Source organism: Hipposideros armiger, unplaced genomic scaffold, assembly GCF_001890085.2.
Source record: "Hipposideros armiger isolate ML-2016 unplaced genomic scaffold, ASM189008v1 scaffold_143, whole genome shotgun sequence".
NCBI classification, from domain to species: domain Eukaryota; kingdom Metazoa; phylum Chordata; class Mammalia; order Chiroptera; family Hipposideridae; genus Hipposideros; species Hipposideros armiger.
This window is the reverse complement of record NW_017731493.1, coordinates 497,843-513,000: the sequence shown is the minus strand read 5'-3', so window position 1 is coordinate 513,000 and position 15,158 is coordinate 497,843. Positions and strand designations below refer to the sequence as shown.

The 15,158-nt window shown below is 37.3% G+C and overlaps 1 pseudogene; it reads right to left on the bottom strand.

The window, feature by feature from the left end:
- Positions 1-15,158, bottom strand: part of LOC109386972 (protein preY, mitochondrial-like) — a 97,245-nt pseudogene that overhangs the window by 21,522 nt on the left and 60,565 nt on the right.

The following is a 15,158-nucleotide window of genomic DNA, read 5'->3' as shown; positions in this document are numbered from 1 at the left end:
AAAAAAAATGATCCACCCAAAATGTCACTAATCCCACGGTTGAGAAACCCCTCTGTACAGAAACTCTCAGTTCTAATCTGTGGTATTGGGCAATATGGTTATTAACTGAAAAGATATTTTCATTGCTTTGATTTTAACTGGAAAAAGAATCACATTTTAGTAGGATTATAACCATGTCAAAATCTTACTACTTGGTGACTTCATAAAAATGACCCTATAAATAATTTTTATGAATGATTAATCACTAAGAGTTTAGGAAGTTACCAGAATCCCTACAGCTGGTGTTTGCTATTTCATGTTCGTTTGCAAAGGGTACAAAATAACTTCTGATGAAACTCTAATTATGAAGCAACTTTACAAGAAATTGGATATGAAGCATTTTATTTTTAGTATTTTCCCATGCTAACCCCCTTTTATTTTTATATGAAATATTAATTGTAAATTAATTAACTGAATTGTGATTCCTAAGCACTGCACTTTATTGGAAGCAATTTAAGATTTATAGAGGCACTTTCATCATTGTTATTACAAAAAGTCATTCGTGGTGCTCACCATTTAAAATGAACATAAATCCAAAGATTTCCTTTGTAAGAAAAATCAAAGTGCATGCTTCTCCATTTTAAGGCCTCTCCTTACCTGATGGTCACCTTCTTAATTATTTTATAAAGGGATCTGCACTTCCACATATCTGACTTTCTGCTACGCAGTTTGCACATTATGATGGTTCTCTGGAATTGTAAAATGGGTGGGCATCAGGTTATTTTTACACGTGAAACATTAATAAACCAACCATAGCCGGAAGGGTCCTTCCCGTCTTTTAGGCACCATTGTACACATAGGTGACCTCATTCTGTCCATGCTACTCCTGGTCTTCCCCAGGATTTTAATTGGACACTCCAGGGTCATGCCCCTGACCGTTCTCTTCACCCTCCACTTCCAAACTTAGAGATGCTGTATCCCGTTTCCTAAGTCCCCTTCTCTCTGATCCTCTTGTGAAGGACACATTTCCTATGCTTAGGAGTTACTGTCTCCTGCCCTCTGGGGAACATATTCACACTGTACAGAACTTTTAGGAAGGCATGGTATTCACGCAGTGTGTGTCTCCCACATTTGTAATATCAGAACCTCGTATTAGTCTAGCTTTGAGAAAGACACAGAAATTAAGAAACTCTTGATTCACAGTGCCACACAGGCACATGACAGCTTTCATGGCAAATGTGTCTGACAAGAAATGTGTCTGAGTCTGCTCTTTATTAAGGACATTTTGAGATGTCTCACATCCAAATAACTTAGTTGTTGTTGTTTTTTCTTTTTTTTCAATTTTATTGGGGAATTGGGGGAGGGAACAGCATTGGGGAATCGGGGAAGGGGAACAGACAAGTTGCGGTCCTTTTGTTCTTCAGTCTAGTTGTGGAGGATGTCGCTTCACTGGCCCGTGTTCGTATTATCATTGCGCTCTTCCTGGGTGAGGCAGATCTATCGCTGACCTCTGGACGGCCGTTCATGGTGGCTGCTGGCTGTTCATACTGGCTGCCGGCCACTCGCAGTGGCTTATGGCAGCCCACTGCCATAGGGGCTGCAGCCTATGCCGTCGCCGGCGACTTACAGCAGCCCAGCTCCAGGTTGAGTTGTTGTTCACCATCTTAGCTGTAGAGGGCAGTGTCACTGGCCCTCATGTGGGATCCAAACTGGGGCTCTGTTGCTCAGAGCTGGCATCCCAAGCCAGCTCTTAACCAATGCGCCACTCAGCTGGCCCCCAAATAACTTAGTTTTTATTGAACCTCTCTCAGTAAACTTGATGATCAGATTGTATCATGTATTTTCAGGCTTAAAAACATAGGATCCTCTAAATCCCATGTTCCACAATATTTTTGCTTTATAATGAGCTGTTACATCATTGCTGTTTCTCATCACTAAACAAACAAACCAACTGCTGTAAATTGAATTGTGCTCCGCTTTAAATTCATGTTGAAACTAGCCCCCAATGTAATGGTATTTGAAGATGGGGTCTTTAGGAGGTAATTAGGTTTAGATGATGTCATGGGAATGGGACCCTTATGATGGGATTACTATCCTTATAAAAAGAGACACCAGAGCTTCCCCTCTCCCTCTCCCTCTCCCTCTCTCTCTCCCTCTCCCTCTCCCTTTCTCTCTCTCCCTCCTTCTCTCTTTCCCTCTCTCTCTCTCTCCCTCTCTCCTCCCTCTCTCTTTCTCTCATGCAAGGAAGGTGCTGTGCAAGTCAGGAAGGGAGCCTTCACTGGGGAACTGAACTGGCTGGCACCTTGATCTTAGACTTCCTAGCTTCCAGAATTATAGGAAATAAATTCCTGTGGCTTAAGCCACCCATATTTTATTATGGCAACCACCAGATGTATAAAATAAATAGAAAAAAAAAGACAGAATGAATTGACCTCCTTTAGTGTCATTATAGATACATATTAGGAAATATTATTTTTTTCTTTAAAGACTTGATTGATTGTACAAATGACATCATATTGGCAGTATCCAGAAATAAATTACCAAAAACTTGCCATAAGAAGACCACCCAAACAAATGAGCTCTTTTCTTTTAAAATATTCTTTTTCAAATTAGGTTCTTCATGCAGCAGTAAAGCATTCCCCCAGGGGGATTGAAAATGTTACCCAGGAGAAGAGTTCTTATAACTCACTGGGCAATCTTGATCTAACAGGTGTTACCTCTGTGGCTAGAGTTTGCACACCTGTGAAATAGAGACTAAAATGTTGATATACCAGAAAAAAATGTAGTAAAGAATCTGGTAACCATCATGGTGACCATGAGCAAACCCAGAATGGTACAGTAAGCTCTGAACAAACCCTGAGAAGACTAGCTTGTGTACTTGTGTTCATTTATTTTAATGGGTTGCATTCTAAGAAAAAATCACCAATCAAAGGCATCCTGCCCACTAAGATGCAAGTAATAGAAAGAAACATATTCAAAACAACAAAAACACTAATGGCTAACATTTGGTAGGCCCTTGCTGTGTACTATGACTATTCCAAGTGCTTTGCAGGTAAAACTCAGTCATCAGAACAAGTCTATGAATGTTATATGTTATTTGTGCATATTATTGGGTCGTCAGGAAAGTCATGACATGTTTTTCAATGCAAAAATGCGTCGTGACTTTTCCAATGACCCAATAGTTTGATCTCCTGTTTTAAATATGAAGCGAATGCGACATAGAGAGCTCATATAACTTCCCCAGGGCACTTGGAGTGGTAACAGCAAAGACAGATTTGAACCTAACCCATGTCTGGCTCCTGACTTCATTCTTAAGCAGATGTGACTTCTCAACTAAATCCTTACCAACTGCAGCAAAGGAGGTAAGATGCAGCATAGAGGCTGAATAAAACAACAAGCTCCCAAGCTAAGGCAGCCTTGCGGCCTGCTTTCCAGTCATTCTACGGTCAGAGACGCTAAGAAACCCTGAGCCTCACACACCCATCACCATGGTGACAATGCACAAGCAGACATAAAGAATCTTTAGATCCAAGAAGTGAGAATTTGTTGAGCGGAATGGTAAGTCATTGAAAAGTATGACTCTAGATACGTTCATATTCCTTCAATTCTCAATTCTCAGTTCTCCCAACAATGAAAATTACCTCAGCTGACTGTACAAACTCCAGGATTTGAAGATTTTTATTTTCAATTGTGTAAGAATTACTCTTGAATCCGTGCGAGACCAAGTCAGGCTGTATATGAAATAGCTACACATCATTAGGCAACCAGAGTATTATGGTGTTACAAGGTCAAGCATTAAACCATCAAATAATTTGGGGGCCATGTTGTAGCCAATCTGACAGCTCATCAGATGAGATCATGGGCTCCTTGGAAAACACGGCTGGCTAATCCTGGCTGATTCTCATCAACTGACTTCCTTGTGAAATTTGGAGAAAGTCACTTAAATTCTTCCCTTGGGATTGAGGTCAATCTCTGGGTATCCCTGTTTCAGAGTCCTGCTGCTCTCCTGCAGGATAAGGCTGATGTTCTTTTAAAGCCGTTCAGATCAATTATCTGGTGGCTTAAGTTTTTTTGCATGATGTAATTCTTCCAAATCTACTTTAAATGTGAAATATAGTTTCATTTAAATACTAATGCAACCTTTGGAAATATTATTGAAAGAGTGAAAATGTAAGATTAAAAGGATGTACACAAGATGAAACAAAAGAAGAGGAATAAAATAATGAGAATTAGTGAAACAGAAAACATATGCAAGAGAGGAATTGCAGCCACTGGATAAGCAAAGAGTACAAACAGATTTCAATTTCTTTCTTCCATTTCTCATGATGCTGTGGAAGATAGTCCCAAATGTTTAGGCAACGTGGGGCCAGAGAATCTGGGTCTCTATGGGAGCAGAAGCAGCTTGCTGCCATGGTCGTATACAATGCAAGCATGAGTTTCAGCAGCAGCCTTCTTTTCCTATTCAGAATATTATTTGTATTCTCAATCTCAATTATTGCACCCCAGAGAGCTGTGAGCAACTGGCCTGCATCCCTAGCTCCTTGTTTCTTCCTGCCTTCTGAATTCAGATGTGTATTCCTTCCAGCTGTCTTTTTTTCCCTTTCCTGCAGTTTACCAGGCTGTTGCCTTTCCCACATCATTCATGTAAACATTCAATGCAGTGTACATATATGTCTAATACATGATGCTACAGAAACTCAAAAGGTTACCTTGTCATTGGTGTCGGCCAATCCATTCGACTATTGCCAACGATGTTTATTGCCTCATCAGAAAGACATTGCCTGTATTCATCCTTTGTTCTCATCAGCCTCTGAAGGACAATAATCAAATCAACACCATCCACTAACTAAAGACAAATGAGAACTTTCAGGCTACAAATTCTTCCTGTCATGGGGGTAGACATTCTAATATATCTTGCTGTTTCATTATGAGACTATTGTTGCTAATTTTTCAGCTTTATCTGGGTAGTGAGATAGGCTTGACACATTTATTTGTGTATCAAGGTATTAAGGTTCTTAGAAACTCAGTTATCTTTTCATGCTTGGAAGAGTTTATTAACTAAGAGATAATGAGCGAGCATCTTCTCTTTACAGTCATGTTTCTCAAAATGGTATCTGTGGACCACCTGCATCAGAATCACTTCTGTGGTTATTAAAAATAATTCTTTATCAATGGAAGAATTTTTTTTAAATTGTGGTACATTCATAAAGTGGAAATCTACTCCGCAATAAAACAAAAGCAACAACTGATATATTTAGTAACATGTATGAATTTCACAAATGTACTGAGAGAAAGAAGTTAGATACAAAAAAAGTACATACTATGTGATACATTTATATGAATTACTAGAGTAGGCAAAACTAACCTATGGTTATAAAAAATCAGATCAGTGGTTGCTTCTAAAAGGGCACTACTGACTGGGAAGAGGCATAAGAAGCTTTCTTGGGTGATACAGATGCTCTGCATCTGATATGTATTCATAAAAACTGCTGAATGGACGAAGTAAGATCTTACTATTTCACTGTATGTAAACTATACCTCAATTTTTTAAAATGCCAGTTCTTCTTTCCCAAGCATCTGCATTTATCAAAATAAACTTTTAATTCTAGAATTGTTTAAGATTTACAGAAAAGTTCCAAAGATAATACATAGAGTCCCTGTATACCCCGTACCCAGTCTCCCATATTGTCAACACCTTACATTACTACATACATTTGTCATAACTAATGAACCAGTATGGACACGTTATTATTAACTAAACCTCATCTCATGCTCTTTTGGATTTCATTACTTATTTTTTTTCCTAATGTCCTTTTTTTTGTTTCAGGATCCCATCCAGGATATCACATTGTATTTAATCCTCATTTCTCCTTGGGCTTCTCTTGTCAGTGACAGTTTCTCAGACTTTTCTTATTTGTGATGACCTTGACAGTTTCAAGGAGGTCACATCATTGTTCTTGCTATGCCCTATTTTTTTCTCTTACATCATCATTTTTTCTCCATAATGATTTATTTCTATTAGTATACAAATGTATATCATGTTAAAGGGAACTTCTCTTGTATCTATCTATATTTCTTCAAAGTTTCTGCTCCATTTCTCGGCTCTCCTTTAGGAACTTTTCTCAAAAAGCTTTTGAGGCCACTTGTCCTTCCTCTCCTCCCATGGCCTCTTGCTCCCACCTTGTTCAGGATTATATACCTGCCACTCCACTGACGTTGCTTTTGTGAAGGACACAAAAGACCTATGTGTTATACAAGGAAATGGTCCTTTATCCGTTTGCCATTTGGCCAATCTGAATCATTTCATACAGATTGTTACTTGAAAAAATTTCTGTACTTGACCTCAGAGCACCAATGTTTTCATCAAACCTCACAAGATGCCCCTCCTCAGGCTCCTTTGATAATCCCTTTACAGATCCTGTATCTCTAACCATTGGAATGCTGCAGGACTCATTCCTTTAACCCAGGTGATCATCTTCGGTCTTGCAGAATTGAATATTATCGCTACCCAGAAAGTTTCTAAATTTATACTTCTTGCCTGAACCTTTCCTGGGAACTTCAGACTTACATGCCTTCACATCTTGATATTTTGATTTAGATATCTAAGAGACAACTATAAAAGAAAAATTACATCAGACCAGTTAAACTGGCAAGAAGACTACTGTAATTGGGGGGAGAGATTGAACTCTATTGAAACAAAAGGAAGGAGAGTTGTTCACCATGGCAGTGAGGTTGGTCCATGCAGATCAGCCATCAGTTTTGGTAACTGGTGCTTATTGAAGTCAGGCTCCTACCATCCCACAGAGACTGGGAGAAAAGATGCTGCTTTTCTTGATGATTACATTTCAAAGAGGTTTCTCCCAGGTCCACCAGAAAGACATTTCTGAGTTGCAGAAGATTTACATCTCAAAGGGTCATGTTTCTAAAGTAAATGCTCTTTAAAAAGGATGTCAAGGGTTGGTTGTCCAACCATTTCTTTTCATCTTTACCATGCCACATTAGCCCAAGCCACCAAAATTGGCCAAGAGGTTAGTAAATTACTTTCCTAGTTGCTTTCCCTAGTTTCATCTTTTTCCTTCCTACAGTCTATCAATTACACTGCCAAATTTCTATTTCACTTACAGTAACATCTGTTATCTTGGCCTGTAAAGCCCAATAAACTCTTCCTCCTGCTCGCTCCCTTATCAAACACGACCTCTACCTCCATCTCTAAGCATTTTTTTCTCAGACAAGCTTAGTCACATTTGCCTCCTTGCTGTCACTCATACATTCCAATTATGTTCCTGCCCCAAGGGGTTTTGCTCTTGTTTTCTTCTTAGTCTGAAACACCCTTCTGACAGATAAATCTCAACATGGCTTTCTTCCCTCCCACCACCAATGTAAAATAGTATACCCTGCTTGAGTCCTTCCCTAAGCTTATATGTCACAATATAATAAACCTGTTTATTTTTCATTACAGCCCTTATCACTATCTGACATATTACTTTGTTCATTTGTTTATAGTCTCTCCAAGTAGAATGTATATTCTATGAGAGCAGGCACTTTGTATATTTTTGTTCACTACTGAAGTGTGCCAGACACACAGGTTAGGCAATAAATATATGTGGAAGAAATGACCAAATTCCCAACCCTAGCCCAATGTTTAAAAATGGCTATTGACCTCCATGAAAGCTCTTCACTATCTTCAATGAATTCAGTGCTAAGCTTTTCATTATCCCCTCAACTCTTGCCTCTGTTACCCTCAGTAATTTTAACATAAACACATTTGTTTATCTTAGCCACACAGGTTCCGCTGTGTTCAGTGTCTCAAACTACTTAATGAAAAAGCTACATATACTTAAAACCCCTTTGCTGTTACCCTCTCTGAATACATCAACTTGCACTCTCATGTCTCCCCATCATTTTGACCAACTGTAACTGCCTCTACTTTGATTATGATTTCTAGTTAATTAACCTCACTCTGTTCTCCCAGGTTGTTACTCCATTTCTTATTCTTTTTTCCCATTCAACCCCTTTTCTCCCAGCATTGGTTCCAACCATTCCTTTGGATAATGTTTGCATGACTGCCTGATTCATTCATCTTTTAGCAAACCTTTAGATTTCTAAACTTTCCAATCCCTAGAACTGAGAAAGCTCTAATTTTATTATATCGCCCCTAACCAGTGCCCCAATTCTATTGTTTCCTACTATGTAGTTAAAATTCTCAAGTTGGATCCTCATTGCTACTTAGTAATCCTTTTTTTGCATGGCAGGGTTTTGTTCTCCATGTTTCCTTGTCCATGGATTCCATAAGGCACATTTTAGATTCTTTCCTATGTTTCTCAAAATATCAATCCAGTTTCCTTTTCTATCATATTTAGTAGAAAACTTCAAATTTTATTCAATTAAATGCTCATTTAATGTGAGATTTTCAAAATTTCTCCTCAATCCTGAAAATACACCCCCCCTTTTAAAAACCCCTTTCTTAACTTCAATATTCAAGTAAAAAAAAACCATATTGTTGCCGTAGTATCCTACATCTCTAATCTCTGCATTTATTCACATCTTATACCACCTAACTTGGGATAGTCTCACCATATACATATATATTACTTTTCCTCCAGAGACTTAATCTCTCCACCCATAACTGTTCACAACCCATAATTTTATTGTAGTCATTGTTTTATTTGCCTACCTTGATTAGTTGGCACTAAGTCCAAAGATGAAGTCTAACTGTCCCCAGCTTTCCACATTGTAGAGTTGTCACTCTATAAATATTGAATGAGTAAATGAATGAATGTTTATTATTCAAGGCTTTGAAAAGAGCCCGTGTTGGGGGGAGGAGGGATTAGAAGGTCATATACAATGTTAAATGCCTTTATCCACTCACTGTACCCAAAAATTACCATTAGAATAATCGCTCATTATTCAAAAGTTGGGATGCTGATAGTAGTGGTAGTGATATATATTTAGTTAAAATATTTTGTATTTCATGGAAATCACTTTGAAACATTCCACAGTCTAAGACTGAGTGTTGATAAGTCTTAGACCTCACTTCTGTTGCCCTGAGTTCAGAGCCCAGTTGGATGATTAATGGAATCCTATTCTACTTGCATTATAGCTTTGAATGCTCTATTGAATCTCCATTGAATTCAACCTCATCCATCAGTCATGTTGTCTGGAAGAGTCTCAGGAAATCACTTCTAAGAGTTCTAGATTCTTACATTTGCCCTTGGAGAGAGATTGATCTTCAAATTGTACTATGCAACCAAATTTTCCATTTACTAGTCTTTCTTTCTTAGATGCATAAAAACAAAACAGCTTATAAAAATACCATTTTTAAAAGATAATATTTTTATTGATCTGCTGGGGTTACATTTTCTAATTGAAACAAAGGCCTAAATTTCATAGTTTATTCTAGTGTATTTCATTTTGGCAGTGATTAGAGGGCTCTCTATTGTTGTCAAAACTTATTATGGTCCTTTCTTAATTATTGTACACTCCTGATGTTAAGATCTGGTAGCAAAGGTGGCAAAAACATCTCATTATTTTTTAATTTTAAAAACTTTTAAAAACACTTTTTGACTTAGATATTTGGTAGGCTGTTTATATTATTTCCTTTGCAAGAATGTTTTTTAGAATGCCCCTTTGAAATATTCCTTAATATAACTAAAGGACTAAATTAAATTTTTACAAGGAAATATTATATTTATATCTTTTATCAGAAATACATGGTTTGGGGTTAAAAGAGTAGAACCAAGCTGAGTATCTCTGTTTAATTTCTTATTCTGTCACTAGGACTCAATGGAATTTTTAAAACACGAGATGCTTAACCCCAAAGAGTTATTGAATCATAAACCCGGCCTAGTTGACCAAGAAGTGTGTAGTAGGCCAACCACTGGAAACTGTGTTACCTTTTATGTAAGAAAGGTCTTCAGAGATCTGATTAAATCAAGGATCTTGATGTGGGGAGATTATACTGAATAACCTGAGTGGGCCCTAAATACCATCACATAGATATCCTTATGAAAGGGACACAGAATAAGATTTCACACATGCATGCACGAGCACACACATGCACACACACACACACACACACACACACACACAAGTAGTCAATGTGAAGATGGAAGCAGAGATTCAATTATGAAGCCACAAACCAGTGAATGCTGGCAACCAGTAGAAGGTAAAAGAGACAGGGAACAGGCTCCTTCCTAGAGCTGCCAGAGGGAGTGTGGTTCCACCAACGTAATGTTGACCCAGTTAAACTGATCTCAGCCTGTGGCCTTCAGAACTGTGAGAGGCTAACTGTCCATAGTTTTAAGTCATCAAATTTGTCTTATTTGCTACAGCAGCCATAGAAAAATACATAGTGTGAAGTCATTATTTATCCAGAGACAGAAACGGGTTCATGGAGTTAATATTACTCACATAAAGTCATATAGTTAGTGGGAAATGTAGGACTAGAAACCCAAGTTTCCTGACTGCCAATTTAGGAATGTTTCTTTCCTTATACCATCACTTCCTCCTCATGTTTAATTTGGACACAAGTGTAGGTAGCCATGACTTGTTTCCATTGGAACTCCTAGTATTAATATTCTTGTTATACCCATCCTCCTACACTGGTTCTCTATTTCCACTGAAATGGTTTTATGTTGCCTAAGAATGCAGTATTTATCTAACTCTTACCGAAGAGCTAGAGATTTCTGATGCCCAAGATCGAATATATTTCCCATTCTTTCCTTTGAAAATCAGTTCAGGAACCAAGAATAACAAGCATCTTCAAGCTACCCAGGACTGGGAGATTCTGTAATTATCAACCTGCGTGGCTTATCTTTTGGGAAGAATAATTGGGGTGGCTACCCTGGGGATCTTGCTTGGGGACTTACCACAGAGAACTGGAATTTACTTCTACTTTCTGAATATCATTAAGGTTAAATTTTGAAATGTCTGTCTTTAATGTTATTACAATGGACCCGTGGAAGTGGCCAGAAGCACAGCCACCTTTTAAGAGGCTGCAATAGCTGAGTTACACTGGCCTCCGTCTTTGCTAGGATGGTCTAGCCAACTTCTTTCCCGTATTTCACACTCTAAATGTCACTCATAGGCTTTAAGCAGGAATATGCTGGTGACTTTAGTGTTGAAGCCCACCCCCCGTCTTTTCTTTTTCCCCTCCTCCCAGCATACACACATTTCTTTAAATTCAAACATATGGGCTTTAAATATGTTGAAAACAACATTGCTACATCCAGTTTGTTATTCTAGATTCTCCCTAAAGTACAGTGGCAGGAAGAGAAACCTTAAAATTAGTGTAAGTCCTTAATATTACCCATGAATAAAATAAAACCGAAAGAAGTGAAATAATTTGCCCACAGTCATACTCCTAAATTGTGACAGAGGCACTACTTGGAATCATATTCCATGCAGGTCAAATTTATTAAATAGTTATTAAATGCTAAATCTCTGTCAAGCTTTCAGGAGCTTTTTCAGTTGATTTTCACTGTAATAGGAAAACAGGAAACTGACTTGTACAATGTGTCACATATAAATATAAATAGTTGAATGGTGTCTTATTTTTGCAACTTTTATTTTCCTTTTATTATAGAAATAATGGATTGTCATGGTAGAAAAAATAATAAATGCAAATAGCTAAAAATACAGAGGCAAAAAAAGAACATGGTAGCCCTATCATACTAAATCAATCACTGTTTATAATTCTGTATATATCATTCAGATTTTGTCTACATACTCAAATACATTTATCCTTGTTAAACATGGCATTATATTTTACATATTTGGAAACATACTTTTCTGCTTAACAATAGATCATAACATTTTTCTGACAATGACAATTTGTTTATTATTTCTAAAGGCTAGCAAACCTTTTATTACATAGATGTATCATTATTTATTTAACTCTTCTATGGTTGAACATTTGAGTTATTTTCCTTAAAATAAAATGTTGGTTGTAACAAGCCAGATTATGGGAACATTCTCATGTCTAGGTCTTTGGGCATTTTCCCATTTCCTTTTCTAAAAGAGAAAAATTTCTAAGTAGAAGAGAAGGTACACTAAGGTTTTCCTCCATGCATAAGGCCTCCAGAAATTCACGAGCATCCTCATTGTCCCAACCTCTCCCAACATAGATTAAATATTAATCTCTTTAATCTTTAAAAATTGAATAGAATAAAAATGCATTTGATTTATTACTAGGCCCATATCTTCTGACTCCAGAGATTCTTCCAGGACCTTGTATTTTCATAATATAATACTCTTAGTGAATTATTATGAACTAATCTTTTAGGGTCCAAATGAATAAGAAAGTTTTTTCAGGTCTTCAGTGAAACATTTTGGTAACCAAACAAGGCTTGCATTGTCTATTGATTAAAAAGCCACTTTAAAAATCTGTGATCTGTAAATACCTATTCTCCGAAGCTCACATGGACCCCATTCTCTTTAAACATTCTAGTTTACAAAGCAGAGATTTATGTGTGATGGCCTTATTGTTGGCAAAGATAACATAGCTCTACATTGATACTTGAGTTGAAATGGTATTCTGAGTTTCTGCTAGGGTCATACTGACTGGATTAAATTCTTTCCATTTTCTATTTTTACTTTACCTTCAGTCAAGAAGAAGAAGGAAAAGCCATTAATCTCATATTAGTTTGAGGGTCACACTTCAATACTACATTTTCTAAATATAGCTGCATTCTTTCCTCTTTAAAAATGTTTGTTTATAATGGCAAAAAGTGGCTATAAAATGCTAATGGTTGAGCTATAAAATATACAGACACCAAGGTAATTAGTTGCTTCCTACTTTGGACTTCATAATAAAGACCAAATGACATATTAAATCAATTTTAAGAAAAATTCAAGTATGACAAAAATACTATCTCCTTAGCCACCTGCATTTCTCATTTTCTACTTCAGCAGAACCTCATAAAAGGAAAATAAAGCCACCCTTTTTAGGCTTATGGTAATTAAATATCCTCATTACTAAAAGAAATAAAGCCATTTCCTTCAGTCAATGTATAAAGAATATAGTAAACAAGTATATAATATAAAAGAAAGTTATTTAAATTGGAAGTTTATATTCTATAGAATTTCTTATTAACAGCAAGATGCATTCTTTTATTAATTTTTATGGCTCTGGGGAAAAATTTATGCCATTGATTTTTATTAAAATTATAATGCCTGTAAAAGAAAAAAAAATGCAATACTGAGAGTAAAAATCCCACCCTCCCACAACTGACTGTTTGGTGAATGCTATTCCAGGCCTCTTTCTGTGCATCCATATGAATACAAACTCTGAACATGCTATAAAATAGAGGTGCGTGGTCATGCAAGAGGGTAAACGAAGGGGATGTCATACTTTGGGCTCCTCCAAAGCTGACCCTGAAATAAGAACTCATGCAGGAAGCTTATTTGAGGATTGATCCTAGAAGCACAAGTAAGATAGTAGAGAAAGTGACCTAGGGAAAGGAAAATTTACTGAAGAGTGGTTTTGTAAGTGGGCAACTTCTGTGGACAACTGAAACCCATTCCTGTTAGAGAACTTTTAAAGGATGAAAGGACTCTGCAAAACACAAGTCAGAAATGTCCTACTAATGTATGGGGATGATGGGATATTATCCACCAACTATTGTTCCTCACTGGTTCAGGTTTGCCTGAGAGGTCAGGGACAGACTTCAGGGATGCCAGTGGCACCCAAACAATCCCTAACACATAGAAGCAAAAGATGCAGGCGCTTGAGATGGGAGGAGATGCTGTGCACAGAAACTGTTCAGCACAGCCACAGTTGAACTCATAGGAGGATGAGATTGTGAGTTAACAACACATGGTAGAGGGAATTTGATCTAGTCAAGAAGCCCAGGGGAGGGTTCCCCAAGGGAGGAACATTGAAAGTAATGGTAAGGACATTCATTTTTAAACTAAAAGCAATGGAAACTATTAAAATATTTTAAACATTGGGTTGAAATGAAGATTTATGTATCTTGAAAACATTCATCAGGCTGTAGATTGAAAATCTAATGTGATGGGAACCAGAGTCAATTATGATATGTCCCTTAAGAGATTACTGCAGTTGTCTAGGCTAGAGGCAGAAAATCAGTAAGGATATAGATGATCCAAACAGCACTGTCAATCAACTCTATGTGATTGATATACGAGTATGGCATCAGGGAAATGCAAATTAAAATAACAATGAAATGCCCTATGCATCTAGTAGAATGGTCAAAACCTGAAATAGTCACTACACCAAATGCTGACAAGGATGTGGAGCAACAAGAACTCTTATTCATTGTTGGTAGGGATGCAAAATGGTACAGCTCTTCTAGAAGACAGTTGGCAGTTTCTTACATAAGCAAACATACTATATGATCTAGCAATCTCACTCTTTGGTATTTACCCAAAGGAATTAAAAACTATCTCCACACAAAATTCTACACAGAGATGCTTATAACAACTTTATTTATAATTGCCAAAACTTGGGAGCAACCAAGATGTTCTTCAGTAGCTGAGTAAATAAACCATGGTACACCCAAACAATGGAATGTTATTCAGTGCTAAAATACACTGAGCTATCAAACCATAAAAAGATATGGAAGAAACTTAAATGCATATTACTAAGTTAAAGAGGCCAATCTCAAAAGATTACACACTGTATGTGCCCAACATATACGAAAGGGAAAACAATGGCAGCAGTAAAAAACATCCATGGTTGCTAGTGATTGGGAGTTGGGGGAGGGATGCATTAGGGAAGCACAGGGTTTTTAGGGCAGTGAAAACACTTTGTATGATATATAATGATGGATATATGTCATTGTACATTTGCCCAAACCCATACAAATACAACACTAAGAGTGAACTCTGAGGTAAATACACTATGGACCTTGAGTGATTATGATTTGTCAATGTAAGTATTTAATATCAATGAGTGATATTGATAAGGGGGAGGATATGCATGTGTGTGGACAGAGATATATAAAGAATTTCTGTACCATCTTCTCAATTTTTTTGTAAACCTAAAGCTGCTCTTAAAAAACAATTTCTTAAAAAAAATTTTTGAGGGCCGGCCAAGTGGCGCGATGGTTAAGAACTGGTTTGGGACGCCAGAGGGCCCCAGTTCGGATCCCACATATGAGGGCCAGTGACACTGCCCTCCACAGCTAAGATGCTGAACAACAGCTCAACCTGGAGCT